Source organism: Photinus pyralis, unplaced genomic scaffold (assembly GCF_008802855.1).
Source record: "Photinus pyralis isolate 1611_PpyrPB1 unplaced genomic scaffold, Ppyr1.3 Ppyr1.4_LG9, whole genome shotgun sequence".
In the NCBI taxonomy this organism is placed as follows: domain Eukaryota; kingdom Metazoa; phylum Arthropoda; class Insecta; order Coleoptera; family Lampyridae; genus Photinus; species Photinus pyralis.
The window spans coordinates 9,706,647-9,716,055 of record NW_022170878.1 but is presented as its reverse complement, the minus strand read 5'-3'; positions in this window follow the sequence as shown (position 1 = coordinate 9,716,055).

Genomic DNA, 9,409 nt, shown 5'->3' with positions numbered 1-9,409 from the left:
GGACAAAGATTTCCTTCATTGCCACCATTTTCCTTAATTTCCCCAAGATTTCTGGCATTGTCTTAAATTTCCCCAAATTTACACAAAAGAGTAACGTTACATTACTTCTCTATAGAAAAACCTTATATTTCCTTTTCATTTCCTCTAGATTTCCTCAAAATTTCCCTAGAATTTTGAAATTTCCTATTTTCCCAGAATTACCTTTAATTTCGTCAATTTCTTACATATTTCCCAGATATTTCTACGAAATTTCTTATATGAGGGACAAGAATTTCCCTCGTGATCAAACCCTCGGAAAGCTCTATCCTGCTCGCACACTGGATTCGAATAAAAACAATTGACACAATGACAAAAATTTATTTGGAAACACACGAAACAAAATCCCTGAAAGAAAAAAAACCTTACGAAGCTCGTTTGGACATATTCCTCCGCACGTAGGCGGTCGACAAGTAAAACAAGAAATCATAAAATCACTTGTTTTTTTTTAAATAATCCAAATGATCTGCTCGTGCAAGGTTTGCGACATTGAGACGCACTTATCAAATACACAAAAACACTCACTAACAGTTTCAGAAAAATTCACTTCTTCTTCGCCGGCCCGTGTGGCGCAGTTCAGTTAAAGCTGAACTGTGGCGCTAATAGGGTCCCTGGTTCGAATCCGGGTTCGGGCATGGATATTTGTAAATGTATAGTGGGTTGGGTTGGTAGAGCAGCCTTGGCTGAAATAATAAAAAAATAAATAGATAAATAAAAAATATATAGCACAGAATTAGATGTCAAACAAAACTGGTTTGATGATGAGTAGGATGAAAAAATTTTCGATGTCTGTTTGGACTGTAAAAACTTTAAATAATAGAACCTTAATGCCTACTACACTGTTTCCTTTTTCAATTCGACATTTTCGACCTTTTCCGAAATTAGACAACATTATAAAAAAATGACTACCTGTGTTTTCGTTTGCAGCACTAGCACTACCATGTCCTGTCATTTATTTTGCCTGAACCTCTTATCGAAAACCACCAGATCTCCCTGCATTTTAATACATGTTTAATACACAAATTTAAATAAACAATAAAAGCGATAAAATTTAAACAAGAATTACGCAATGAAGTACATTTTTAAAAGGAAAAAATAACACTGACAAACAAATTCAAATAAAACCAGCGAAGTCTCCCAGATTTACACTTCAGAAATAACATAAAGGTTGTTCCGTTATTATTTTACACAACAATACACATTTAAGGGGGGGGGTAGTTGGAGATAACAGTATCCTTCTACAATACGTTCCCAACAGTGAAAACCGCGCAATAAAAAAGGATGCAATGCAATTTTCAAACCTACAAAATGGCGAGGTACTCGGGCATTTCCTCTATGTCCTTTATTCGTCTACAGATGATTGTATTTCTAATCTGTTATTAAGAAGAACCTCAGAAACAAAATTTCAAAATCGTATTCTTCGAATTACAGCGGATAGTTGTTTATTTGATAATGATTTAATACAAATTAGCCTTTAACAATACGTACTACCTTGCATACGACGGTTGCGTTGCGTTCATTTGCTTTTATACAAAATTGTATTTTATTGTAGCGCCTGAGAGGCAATTGATACAAGATCGATTTTTGTACCACTTCAATGCACAAAAAGGAAATTGCGTACGTTTTTAACGCCCAAAAGATGTCAAAGCCGTTAGTTATGTCATTTCGTATAGTTTTACTTATCTCTCCAGTTTAATCAACTAATATTTTCTGCAATTTTGTAAAACTAAGGTCTTGCCATCTATCGATGAATTTATTTGCAAATAAGTACCTTGACAACCATTGGATCAACAATGGTATTCATGGAATTTATTCGGAAAATGAAGTTTTTGAGAAGTGGAAAAACCAGGCCCAAAAGAAATTAATTCTCAAGTTATTAATTTTTAAGTTCAAAACTACCTCCCGCAGAGGAGCTACCGACCTAAGGTAGATGATAAATAATGCACATTGTGAATCAAGTATTTAGACCTTAAGATCTTGAATTACAACTCAGAAGATATTGAATTTCATGTGGTTTTTAAGATCATGGCGTTGGAGATTTGGCAATTTTTAATTTTTCAAAGTGGATCAATAATATTTTTTCGAGAAACGACGATTCAATTTCTATGATTTGCATTCCATTTTTTTGAATCCGACAGTAGCTATTTTTGGCAAATATTTTGAATGAAATCAAATGGCGCAGAGTATAACGAAAATGTGTAAAATTCACTTTTGATTGATGGGCTGAGATGGAAACGGAATTGTAATTCGTTTATGTGTGCTCATCAATATATTACTGTATGATTTGCATATTTATGGCGATTTATTATTATTGCGAAATACACATGGGTTCATGAGCAAATAAGAATGGTGCATAAATTTGCATTGGTGATCGTTGCAATACGCTTGTGGTCTAATCTTAAAAAACTCTCCTCTCTTACTTAAAGTTCAGAAGAATTTTGGATCTTCTCTCAAAGAGACCATTACATTAGCAACAATTTTTAAAAGTATCTACTATGCAATCAAAAAAGGGTTGCTGTCGAGTCACCTTTGGAATTTTTGTTTACATGGGAAATAATATTTAACTTCAACTTCCAAAGGCCACTCGAAGTCAATTCTTTTTTGATCGCTCATTTCTTAAAAACGACATCTGATTGGGCACCAACGTATTTTCATTTTTCTATCCTCATTGGGCCATAGATAACGTCGTTTTTAGGCGTCGGCCTTAAATGTATGTCCAGCTAAACGATTGTGATGAAAACCTTTTTAAGTTCAGTGCGCCATAAGAAATAGAATATTTATTACTTGTTGGGGTGGTTTTTTCAATATACACTTTTTTTGTTAATTAGACTGACTGACCAGGCAGAAGTAGGTCCAGTGGACTGGTTTATTTTGTATAATGTGATAAGAAACTCATTTTGGTTGTTTGAATGTGATTTTGTACACGCATGAGCGATAAGTTATTCAAGGTCCCGCCAAAACGGCTACAAATTGATTATAATATTGTTATTCGTTAGTGACGGTTGAAGCATTGACCGCGAAAAGTTTACGTGTTTTGCTTCCGTGAACGTCTTCTTGTTGAGGGTGTGGTGTTTGGGGTAAGTCGTTTCTTTAATCATTTACTGGTATTTTCCATATCGTCCATGTTTTATAAAAATCATGTTCTCTAGGGGATTATTTAGAAATACCTAATTCAGTCCCCCACACGAGATGAAACGGCAAACTTTTAAAGGAATATTTAATTATTTAATCTAACTCGACAGATCATACAGACACCGAACAAAGATTCAGATTAACTATAGCAACAGTGCTTTTACCAGTAGTTACCCTTACCAAGAGTCTAAATTTGACTTAACGTCTTAATATCCAGTTGGCATTAGATCAACAAATGGCAGAAATGACTCAGAACTCGAAACATTTTCCAAAGTCCTTGTGGCGTGTTTAAAATGTGAAATAGGAGAAATGGTGCACGATACGCTCAAGCTACGGTTAAGAATGCGGTTGGTTGGCGTAACTTAAATTTATTTATACTGAAGTGAATCTTTATCTTTAACTGGAATTTTAAAATCGAAATAACGAACTCATAGTCGTTTTTTAGATGCCCTATTTGGTAATATGCATAACGGCCGATCTCGAATTTGAAATGTAAACGAGTTATCGCCGTTGGCGGTTTCCTTTAATACATATAGTTTATGATTACATATGCAGAATTTGGTTGCGCAACAAAAACACTAAGAGAAATAAAAACGTACGTTCGAGCATGGAAAATCGGTTAGTATGGGGTCGAAAAGGATGGTTAGTAAAAAAAAGGCGCAATTTGGTAAAATCAGTGGGGCGTGACTGAAAATGTACACAAAGTATCTCACTATCGGAATACTGCACTACAAGGTAAATTCTTTTCAATTAACATTAACTAATTGAATTAGAGATTTATTTGCAAGTAGGCTTTATAATCATAATATGAATGTTCGCGGTGGAGCGTGATTCAGGGACAGACGTAAATAATCTAGACGTTGCAATGTTACGCGACGCTAATTGGGATTGATTAAAATTAAGCCGTTTGGATGTCAATTATTGGTGAATCAAGTTGCTAAATCATGCGAGCTGTGACTCATAGAACATTTTACTGCAACTGTTAGTGTGGTCAAAAATGAGGCTTCAAATTTTGGTTCTGTATGCAGAACACTAAATTCCCGAATACTAGTTCCGCGTTCCCGTGGATTTTCAATCTCGAGTATTGTCATTTATCGCTCGTTCGTAAGTAGACCGAAAATTAAGGGCTCAGCCAATGAAAAGAAGGGGACGAAATCCTCACCCTCACCGACCGGGAAATGGCATTCAAAACCAATAAAATTTGTCCCAAAAGATGGATAGAATGTCGTCGCGGTTGGTTCGGTCGTCGGGGTAATCTATCGAGGTGGTGCACCTGAACGTCGATTCTGTGTTGGAATCGCAAAACGGTTCTTCGATGCAGCTCTAGTCTAGTTTAATGGCAATTTGACCACAATTTGTTCAGATTATTTTATTCAGGGATTCAGGCTACGAAAAATTGGTTCTTATTCCCTCGAGTAATATCTTTGAGCGTAAAGTTTTCCAAATAATAATAATACGAATTATTACTAATTCTCTGCAACAGTGACAGTGAATAGGGATAGTGAATAGCGCGGCACATAAATATTGCGCTAGCAATGTCTAACGTCCGACACTAGGGCAAATCAAATACTAAAACCTTAATTAATACTTGCTACAATTTTGCAATTTTCAACTGATTGCAAAAATGTACAACTTAATTTTCGGGCAAAATCGTTCTAATGTTCCTTCTCTATAGGCACAGTTTCCAATGTAAGAATATTGTTTGTATCGATGAGAATTCGCGAGTGCCAATATTAAAATGATATTTAACTGACTTCAAGACGTAGTGTGGACGAAATGGAAAACAATGTTCGAGAAATCCTGCGTACAGCATTCTAACTTTTACCTTAATTCTTTGAAATTGGGTTCTTGCATGTACGCTGAGTAAAATCAATTCACAACAAATATCAAATACCAAACCTGGAGTTGAAAATTGATTTCTCATAATATTTTTGTAAATCGTTCTAAAATCTTAGCTTCATCAGGAGGAAAATTGTTATATCCGCCTCTGCCAGTAACACTATCATTAATGTGACATGGAAAAAAACTTCCAACCTGCTACTCCTTTGAAAATTGAGGACTAATTAAAATTAAAAATTTGTATGCTTTTGTACAGATTGGTCTTAAATTCGAAACACATTTCTCGAATCTTTCAGAAAGTGATTTGGAACTTATTTATTCGAAGGAATAAAGTGCAAATTTTCACAAAAAGTGAGCGTTGGGTACAAATTAGTCTTAAATTTAAAGTGACAATCTTATTTTAAAATTCAGTTTTCAAGCTAAAGCACGCAATAAGAATTTTAATTTCTTGTATTAAATTAGTTTATAATTAGTCCTAAATTATAGGCAGATTACTTTCAAATGTGGGGCTGCGAGCTTTATTCCCGAGCTTTGTGCCTGACTGGTTAATATTAGTTAATCAAGTAAGGATGCAAGTATTTAACGCAGTTCAATCCAAAATCAGACCTGGTAGAAGCTGTAGGATATTCGTTAGTGAAAAAGTGTAATCCATTTTCGTGTTGCTCCAATTCCACTCTTTCAGATCGCACGAAAATTCGTTAAATACGGAAATGCGTCCCCATATTTACTACAAAAGGCGATTTCTGGTCCCTTGCGCTTTTATGACTTCAGCGTAACCTGAACCCAATTTGATATTATTCTTTGAACTTTTTATTGTGTTTTGTTTCTTTGATAAATCCCCTTTTTCCGCTTTTTATCCCTTTAGCTATTTATTTCACCTTTTTTTCCTCCGAGATGGAAGCTTTTAAATCGGGCCAATTTTAGAAGTTCATAAAGTGGCGTTTCGATTTTTATTTCGGTTAATGACGGCGTCCGTGTATAAAGTGTAGGTACGTAATTATTGATTACAAACACCGGAGCTGCTATAACCGTTGTGGATGTGGTTGAAACATTAACGCAAGCTACTTTCGAGGGGCTTCCGACATTTCCCTTATTGCGTTTACCTATCTCAAATTTGAACTTGTAATTATTTGTCCCGAAAAATACGGGTTGGTCAATGTAGCTTTTTTATAATTTTCGCGTTTATACGAGGTTGTTAAATAATATAAATACTTAATAAATTATATGCACCTTCACTTTAATCTTTACCCAAAATCGTCATGAAACCTTCATTTTGATGCCTACTTTATGTCAGGAAATTTTCCATGGCAGAGGCAGACCCAGCATTCTGAGTTGGCCTGGATAAAATAGCCCGGCGGCATCGCACCATGCTAGATCGTTAGTGCTTTGTTAGTGCTCGTTAGTGCCTCATAAGTTAACATAAGGGCTCAAACCGTTTTCTCAAAATAAAAATTTTTTTTTGTTCGGGTCAAGTTCACGTGTGCCCGGACAATGACTCCAATTTGCATCAAATTTTGTAGATCGTTAGTGCTTATTAGTGCTTCATAATTCAACGTTAGGACTCAAACCGTTTTCTCAGAATACCTTTTTTATTTGTTCGGGCTAACTTCACGTTTGTCCGGACAATGACTCCAATTTGCATCAAATTTTGTAAATCGTTAGTGCTTGGTCAGTGCTTGTTGGTGCTTCATAATTTAACGTTAGGACCCGAACAGTTTTCTCAGAATAAATTTTTTTTGTTTGGGCCCACTTCACTTTTGCTCGAGCAGTACCTTTCCAATAAATTAAATTGTACCTATACATAATACCGGGTGATTCATTAGAAGTGATGATCATTTGAATTTCGAGCGTAAGGTTGTAGTATTTTTTGCATTATTAGATTGACGGTTTGAATTTCGTTAGTCATTTTTTTCTGTCATGACTGTCATTTAAGAAACCAGTGTCGCCGTTAATTGTTGTGTGCCATTTGCGGTTTATTACTTTTTCCATTTTGGACAATTGTTGGAGTTGATGCACTAAAATATGTAAGAAACGTGACTGTGTCTAGTGTTAGTTTATAATTTGTGGTAAAACAGAAGCAGTATTTGAAGATTATAAATAAGTAAACGATTTACTGAAAGCATGATGATACACCACTGCAATTAAATAAATGATCATCAGTTAGTACCAACTTCATAATTTATTTGATTTGCGGGAAATTCAAATTGTCCTCACTTCTAATGAATCACCCGGTATATCGTACGATTAAATAAATTAAGACATTACAAATTGACATTTGTATCCAAATGCAAGAAAGACATAAAGATGAAAAGATGCAAAACTAAAATAGTTAATGTGAAGAGCAAAATAGAGGTAATAATTTCAGGAATTAGTGAAATTATAGTCTATTTTATGCTCCAAATATAGAATTCTACAAAACAAGTTTACCTAACATAAATAGATAATGTGTACCTAATTAATAACATATCGATATAAAACAACAAAAGCAAATACAAGTATAATTAGAACTCAAACAATCTAAAAGTATATCTCCATTAATGAAAAGTGTTGTGGCAGTGGTCAAAGTGGCCTTATCAGTGCCAACTCCCGTTGTCGAACGAAGGTTGGGGGGAGGGGGGGGGCGCAAAACACCGCCGAACATAAAAACGAACATTAGGGCGCAGGCATTTGGACGCGGACATTAGGACGCAGACATTGGGACGCAGACACTGATGGGGCGCGGACATTAGGACACAGATCCTAGACTAGGACTAGACGTTGTAGCGCATACACAGATGAAATAAGTAAAATAACATGGTTTACTTGTTATACCTTTTATTTTCCTACCCGTGATCTAATCTCTGCTTTGTATGGTGATCTACATGATGCTTGCGTTCTAATGTCCACGTCCCGTTGTCCGCGTCTCAATGTCTGCGTCCTAATGTCCACGGCCTATCGTTTGCGGTCTATTCCCTTTGCGGTCTACTGCCTTGCAGTCGCAATGCCATAGCGCCGTGATTTCGTTTCAAAGGCAAAAATTTGTTTGGTAAATTTTAGAGCAAACCGTCTTTTTCATAATTTTTACGTTTTGCGTTTTTATTCAGTACTTGCCTTACATGATATGTAGCAAAATATGTTGTTAATAGTTTTCATCATTTGAAATCACTTAATGGAACTTTCTCGGAGCACGGAGTGTACCGCGTCGTTCTAAAGGCTTTCTATTGGCCAATTTGAATTATTTTGAATATATAATTCTCAACTATTACAATTAGCAAAATAATTAATTCTACTGCTGTTTTAATTAATTTTATATACATTCGTCTTCGTCCTATAAAAGGAATAATTCTTATCACCCAACAATGCTGTTTGTATGTTACGACACTGGCAGGCATGTCTTGGTGACAAATGGTCACAGTTTTATTGAAAGTATTACCTGTCCTCTCTCTTTTCTAGTCTAAGGCTATAGACATATTCAGGCTGCACTACAGCACTTGATTAAGAAAGCAGACTCGTCCGCCATTTTGGAGCCCACTGACAGTCTGTCAGATATTACGCTGTGTTGCTTGATCGTTATGTTGTGTTATGTTGCCAAGGTAACTTACTGTCATGAGAAGTACGTGTTTTGCAAGCGTCAATTGTCAGTGGGCTCCAAAATGGCGGACGAGCCAGTTGTGGTATATATAGGTAGTAGCTATAGACTACACAGTTACGTCACCGTCCGCCCCGTCAAAATTTGTAAACGAGAATATTTTACGTTTCGTTGACGATGCGGTAACGGAACGGTGACGGTACGTATAGATGAATCGCGCTGCATGCCAATGTGAAAAGAGCTACGTCAAAAATGAAGTTTGTTCCCAACAGGAAACTGTATTTTAAGAAAGCGGTTTGGGTTCTAACATTGAATTCTAAAGCACTAACGAAGCACTAACGATTTATAAAATTTGATGCAAATTGGAGTCATTGTCCGGGAAAACGTGAAGTTGGCTCGAATCAATAAAAAATTTATTCTGAGAAAACTGTTCGGGTCCTAACGTTAAATTATGAAGCACCAACAAGCACTGACCAAGCACTAACGATTTACAAAATTTGATGCAAATTGGAGTCATTGTCCGGGCAAACGTGAAGTTAGCCCGAACAAATAAAAAAGGTATTCTGAGAAAACGGTTTGAGCCCTAACGTTGAATTATGAAGCACTAATAAGCACTAACAAAGCACTAACGATCTACAAAATTTGATGCAAATTGGAGTCATTGTCCGGGCAAACGTGAACTTGACCCGAACAAAAAAAATTTTTATTTTGAGAAAACGGTTTGAGCCCTTATGTTAACTTATGAGGCACTAACGAGCACTAACAAAGCACTAACGATCTAGCATGGTGCGATGCCGCCGGGCTATTTTATCCAGGCCAACTTCACAGACATAT